This window comes from Arachis ipaensis, chromosome B07 (assembly GCF_000816755.2).
Source record: "Arachis ipaensis cultivar K30076 chromosome B07, Araip1.1, whole genome shotgun sequence".
Classification (NCBI taxonomy): domain Eukaryota; kingdom Viridiplantae; phylum Streptophyta; class Magnoliopsida; order Fabales; family Fabaceae; genus Arachis; species Arachis ipaensis.
Window position 1 is genome coordinate 49,685,477 of NC_029791.2, and position 7,556 is coordinate 49,693,032.

The window sequence follows — 7,556 nt, forward strand, 5'->3', positions numbered from 1 at the left end:
AAAATAGTATGAAGTATGAAGTATGAAGTTCATAGAAAGGCAGAAGAAAGATGTGGGAAATTAAAGTGAGAGACATTAACATCATAATGGAAGATACTTGGAAAGACATAAATGTTGTGAGTAACAGGATCATGATTGGTGAGATCCAGAGATTAAAAAATTTTCTCAAACAAGCTTAGTTTCCATTGAGTTAGAATCCAGCAGCCTCTTGATGAAGGGAAAATTGATGTTGGTAAAGAATGAATAAAATCTCATCGTAAGTATAGTTCTAAACCAACAAACAATCTTCCTCAATCAAACATTTGGTTGTCACAAATAACAAACCCCAATAAAAATAACTGAAGTATTCAAACCTCGGGTCATTCTCCCTAGAATTGCAGGGTAGTGTTCTTGTTGTTGGTTATGGACATGTATATTTTGGGGTTTTGGATAAGAAACAAGAAATGTGAATTGTAAGAAGGTAAATGAAATTCAAATAGTAAAAAGGTCTTGGCAAGGTTTGGTGGTCAAGAATCTCTATCCTTATTACTAACCACAATATGATAATTGTAAGGATCAATCCCATTAAATCATCCTCTAACAAGTAAAGGAAAGTCAAATGAGCTATATCAATCCAAGTCCATAAATCCTAGTCATTCACTAATCGAATTAATGAGAGCTAAAGTAAATGGATACCAATTATCAATCACTTGGACGTTAGTAACTCAAGAATTCCTAAGTTACCATCCCAAGCCAAGAACATAAAATTCTACTCTAACATCCTTCCAAACATTCTATCAAACACTTGGAAGGCGTAAAAGGAAAGCAAGGTAAAATGACAAGAAAATTAGATCTACAACTAATCAACACAAGTAATCAACAACAACAACTAAAGAAAACAAGATTAACATGAATTACCTCGATTGCATTAAAAGAAAATGAAATGGAACAAGAGTGCATCTACAACAAAGTAAACAAAATAAAGGAGATGAATACAAAAGAGTACAAGAACAAGATGTAGCAACAAGAAATTGAGAAGGAGAAGTAGATGAAAGTAAGAATTGAACCAAGATCTAAGAAATTCTAATCTAACCCTAATCCTAATTCTAGAGAGAAGAGACAACTTCTCTCTCTAGAAACTAACAACTACTTCTAGAACTAAACTAAAACTAATTGGTCACTAACTAGTTCATTCCCCTTCAATTCTTGAGTTAAATAGCATCAGAAATGAGTTGGATCTGGGTCTGGGCTGCTCAGAAATCGCCCTCAACGTGTTCACTTTAATGAAGTCACGTGCGAGCACCGATGCGTACGCATGGGTCACGCGTACGCGTCGATGGCATTTTTTGTCCACGCGTACGCGTCTGTCACGCGTACGCGTCTGTCATGCGTACGCGTCTGTCACGCATACGTGTCACCATGCGATGCCACTTTCCACGCGTGCGCGTCGATGATTGCATCCCAAATCTTTGATTTTTCATGAGTTCTCCACTTGCATGCTTTTCCTCTTCATCCCTTTGATCCATTCCTAGCCTTCTCAACCTGAATTCACTAACAAACATATCAAGGCATCTAGTGGAATCAAAGGTGAATTAGGTTTAGCTAATTAAAGGTCTAGAAAGTATGTTTTCACACTTAGGCACAAATAAAAGGAGAATCACGAAACCATGCTATTTCATTGGATAAATGTGAGAAAAGGTGATAAAATTCCCTAAAATCAACACAAGATAAACCCGAAAATGGATTTATCAACCTCCTCACACTTAAACCTAGCATGTCCTCATGCTAGAATCAAGAGAGAAACAAAAGGTATGAACATTTATTCAATGTAAGCTAATTAGATGCAATCTACCTATATGAATGCAATTGCTTGGTAAAAATAAATCAACTTCCAAGAAAACATATATGAGCATAAGGCTAAAGCAATAGCATCAGATTCACAATTGAATTGAGTTATTAAAGATTTTTATAAACTTGCATGAAAAGTGATGATTCTAGGTGAAAACATGCAATTGAGCAATCGAACCCTCACCGGAAGTGTTTGCACTCTAGTCGCTCAGTGTTTAGGGTTGATTTACTCAATTCTTCCCTAATCATGACTTCCAAGATTTGTTTTTCTTCTAACAATGAACAATTATTTCATGCATGCATACAATTATCATGAGGTCTTTCCCATAGGTTGTAATGGGGTTAGGGTCAAGGTAGGATGCATATGGTCAATGCGGACTAGAAAATTCGAATCTTTGATCAGCTTAAGCTTCCCACCTAACCTATGACAACCTATACAAATTAAGTGCTAACCTTTTTCACATACTCATGCATTTTCTTTTGATTCACTCAATGCATATGGTTTTACATTTATGCATGAGCATGTACCCAATTCCCAAAATTTACAACAAAAATACAAAAACATCCTTTTACCTCAACCAATGTCCCAAGTTTTCCCACACTTGAATGATACACACACTCACTAGCCTAAGCTAATCAAAGATCCAAATTAAGGACATTTATTATTTTCCTCTTTAAGGCTTGTAATGTGCTGAATTAAAGAACAAAGTGGGTTAATCGTAGGATCAAAATTGGCTAACAATGGTTGATAAAAGGTAGGCTATTTGGGTAAGTGAGCTAAATGAAATGACGGCCTCAATCATATAAATGCATGTATACACAAAATAATGGACATATAGAATCAAACAAATCAAAGATTACAATCATAGAAAGAGAATAATACACACAAGAAGTAAGATAAGTGGTTATAAGATGTAACCACGCAATTAGGCTCAAAATTCGCAAGGTTGTGTGTTCTTAGCTCAAAAACATGTTTCACAATGTATATAATTCAAGCAAGTTCAATGAAAAGTTTTTACTTAAATCAATTGGGATGTCAATGCCCTATAGAATAAATCCTTGAAAAATATCATGATTTTGACTAAGCTTATTTTATATATATATATGCAAAATAAGAAAATGCAACTAAAAATTCTAAAAGACCTAAAAATGAAATGCAAAAGTGTTGGGATTAGAAATTTGTCACAAAAAAAAATGCCGACTGGTCGGACGACCTCCCCACACTTAAAAGTTTGCACCATCCTCGGTGCACTCAAAGATGAGCAAGGGGGTATAGCGACTCTTCGAGTTGCTACCTTCAGTTGGTAGATCAACCGGTGCTGCATGTTCTTTCTCCCGCTTCCGTTTTTGCTTATGACAAAACATCCTGAAAATAGAAACAGGATAAGAAGAAAAGTAAATGTAAAAGCAAGGAAGCATATATTGTTGGAATGAGGTAAATCACTAGAAAGAGGTGAGTGAATTAGTATGACATTGATAAAGACAAATGTGTGAATTCTAAAGTAGGCGCCGTTTAGAACACACACACTAGCTTTACACAAAAGAAGAATGCACTTCACTCATTCTAGTGTGCTTGAGATACTTTAAAAGACTTGTAGGTTAAGGTAACCAAACGAGAGATAAAGAAGAATAAAAGTATTCAAGCCAAAAGCATATGGATGCATATGGATGCATATGAGCAAGAAACACAATGCATTAAGATAAATGCATGACATCCTCAAGAAATTGCCTAATCAAATAAAAGAATTCAAATCACATGGTGGCTAGCTACAACATGCAATTCAAAAAGATTTAGAGTGCTTGAAAGGCAAATCTCACGTACTTGGTATGCATAAATGTTAAACAAAGAAACTCAAAACCAAGTAACAATATATAACCTCAATCAAAGAGTCCAACAATGAGTGTAAACACAACGATGTTAAGATAATATCCTGTTTAGTACTCATCATCCGTTAATAGTAAACAAGACTTATAATCCAACACTTATAATGAAAAATAGAAAATAAAATAAAAAATTAAACTAACTAAACATCTAACTAAAAGAAGTGGTTTTAGATGGTGTTTGGTAGTGTTGGATGATGGGTGAGAGAAGGGAAGAAGAGAAAAAAAAGAAAGGAATAGAAAGAAGAGAAGAAAGGAAGGTGCATGGAACACGGCGATCCACGCGTACGCGTGTGGCACGCGTACGCGTGGATGGATTATTAAGGGAGGCGACGCATACGCGTGGATGGACGCGTACGCGTGGATTGGCTTGTGCTAGAGGCATAATGCTAGCCCAACCCTCGCACAACTCTCAGGTTTGATGTATGGAGGTGAAAATTTGGGATCCACGCGTACGCGTGGGGGACACGTGTGCGTGGATGGTTGAAAATGCTTGGGAAATGCGTACGCGTAGGTTGCGCGTACACGTGGATGGTACTCAGTTTTTCAAAACTTTTCCATGTTTGTGCACCAAACCAAGCATTTCAAACCTCCAAACAGCTACCAAAACACCATAAAACCTTATTCAACATACAAAACTACCAATTAAACTCAACAAACTAGAAGAAACATGAAATCAAACTAATTTCTACCAATATTTACAAAAGAGAAAAATGAAAAGATGTTACTATGGTGGGGTGTCTCCCACCTAGCACTTTTATTTATTGTCCTTAAGTTCGACAATTGGGAAGCTCTTTGTCATGGTGGCTTGTGCTTGTATCCATCCTTGAACATCCACCAATGCTTGAATCTCCAATAAGCTCTACTCTTCAAAGATAATAACTCCAAGTCTTGATGGAGTTCTGCACAAGCTAAGGGCTCCCAAATTTGATCCCTATGTATGCCTGGATCCCAAATCTTATTTCCACACCCGTCTTCAAGTTGATCATCGTTAATCCATCCGGGTGATAAGCAAGATGAATTCTCAATGAAGTGCCTAACAATCCTCCTAGACCCATCTACTTGAACACTAGTCCAACCTTTGTGTCCCATCTTTGACGTGTCAACCATAATGAGCCTTGATTTGCAACGTCAACCACGAAACATCCTCCTCTTACGCTTCATCCTGCAAAGCGTCCTAAGTTGACCATCTGTTTCAAGCAAGCCATACTCAAGTGGGATAATAAAGCTAATAGAGATGATTTTTACCCTCTCAAGTGAAGGAATAGATGACAAGCTAGGTAAAGAAGCTTCCAAGGATCTTGACAAAGTGTATTCAAGTCCCGTCCTTCTTTTTCTAAGGACTTCCACCTCTTCATAAGATTTCTCAAATTCAATCCTTCCTTCATCAATTTTATCTATGCCTTTTCCCCTACTAAGACTATAATTGGGGGGATGAAAGAAGCTTACCTCCTCAACACTTTCAAATTCACCGGGAGAAGGTTCTTCAAGTTCAAAGGATTCTTCACCACTAAGACTTGATGCTTTATCTTCATTGCCAGGGGAACTCGATTCTTGCTCTATCCCATCCAATTCTTCATATGGGATATGCCTTGGAGGTTGTGCACATTCCTCCTCAACATCAAATTCAATATTCTTGGAGGGATTTTCTTCGACTCTATGTTCCCATGGAGGTTCCGCATCGCCTAAGTCTTCAACCAATTCTTCCTTTTCTTCAACAATCATAGCTTCCTCCAATTGTTCCAATATAAAGGAATTTTCCTCATTATCCACTGGAGTTTCCAATCTCTCCCTCATGCTATATTCTTCAATTGATTCTCCACATGTAGCCATGGGAGTTCGTTGAGTGTCCAAGCATTGGGATGCTCGGTTTAACATCTCGTTCAAGGCGGCTGTGAATTTTTGTACATTCCTTTGCATATCTTCTTGCCCTTGAAGAATAAGACTAAGGGTTTCATCTATTGGAGGTTGGGGTGGATGGAAGGGTTCATTATCTTGGAGGAAGGGTTCATAATAGAAAGGTGGTTCATCATAGTAAGGATGTGGTTGTTCTATGTTCTCCATTTGTTCTACTTGTTGCACAACACATTCCAATCCCTTGTTCTCAAGCTGAGATTCTACAATCCCCTTCATACTCCCCTCTTCGGTTGCTCCTCCACAACCATCCTTGGACATGTGGTATGAATCCCATAAGTCTAACTTTTGACGCACGGTTGCTTGAAGCCGATCCATTGTTTCCTTGAGGTAATCCTTTAATTCTTGTTCAAAATTGCTAACATAAGTAGGATCATATTGCTCTTGGATTGATGGACATGGATATTCTTCCATGGAGGGTAGTGGTGGAAAGTAAAACTCATCTTGTGGTTGAAAATTTGTGTACATTGGAGGTGGTTCATCTTGGTCATAGTATGGAGGTGGTTCTTGGAAGTATTAAGGTTGGAATGGTGGTGGTTCTATGTGTGGCTCATATGGTTCAAAAGATGGTTGGTATGGTGGATATGGATTAGAGTCATATGGAGATGTTTGGTGAAAAGGGGCTTGTGAGTATGGTTTAAGGTTATGTTGAGGATATGGCTCATAGACATATGGTGGTGGTTCTTGAAAGTCACAAGGAGATTCACCATAATTATTTGATTGGTATGCATCATAGAATTGCTCTTGTTCATAGTTCAGTGGTGGGGGTTGTTGCCAAGAGGATTGATCATATGCATATGGCTCCTCCCCACCTTTGATTGTCCCATCCTTGATGCATATTGTCATTGAAGCTTCCATTTCCTACAACATAGTTATAATCACACTCATAATCAAAGTGAGAATTCATAGTGAAAAGACAAAATAAAATCAAAAGCTAAAAAAAATAAGTAACAAAGTCCTAAACCTAACAAAAACTAACAAACAAGCAAAGGGCACACATATTCACAATATTCACATATATACAATAGCCAATAACGAGGCACACAATTGCAACTCCCCGGCAACAGCGCCATTTTGATGAAGGGAAAATTGATGTTGGTAAAGAATGAATAAAATCTCGTCGTAAGTATAGTTCTAAACCAACAAACAATCTTCCTCAATCAAACATTTGGTTGTCACAAGTAACACACCCCAATAAAAATAACCGAAGTATTCAAACCTCAGGTCATTCTCCCTAGAAATTGCAAGATAGTGTTCTTGTTATTGGTTATGGACATGTATATTTTGGGGTTTTGGATAAGAAACAAGAAATGTGAATTGCAAGAAGGTAAATGAAATTCAAATGGTAAAAAGGTCTTGGCAACGTTTGGTGGTCAAGGATCTCTATCCTTATTACTAACCACAATATGATAATTGCAAGGATCAATACCATTAAATCATCCTCTAACAAGTAAAGAAAAGTCAAATGAGCTATATCAATCCAAGTCCATAAATCCTAGTCATTCACTAATCGAATTAATGAGAGCTAGAGTCAATGGATACCAATTATCAATCACTTGGACGTTAGTAACTCAAGAATTCCTAAGTTACCATCCCAAGCCAAGAACATAAAATTCTACTCTAACATCCTTCCAAACATTCTATCAAACACTTGGAAGGCGTAAAAAGAAAGCAAGGTAAAATGACAAGAAAATTAGATCTACAACTAATCAACACAAGTAATCAACAACAACAACTAAAGAAAACAAGATTAACATGAATTACCTCGATTGCATTAAAAGAAAATAAAATGAAACAAGAGTGCATCTACAACAAAGTAAACAAAATAAAGGAGATGAATACAAAAGAATACAAGAACAAGATGTAGCAACAAGAAATTGAGAAGGAGAAGTAGATGAAAGTAAGAATTGAACCTAGATCTAAGAAATTCTAAT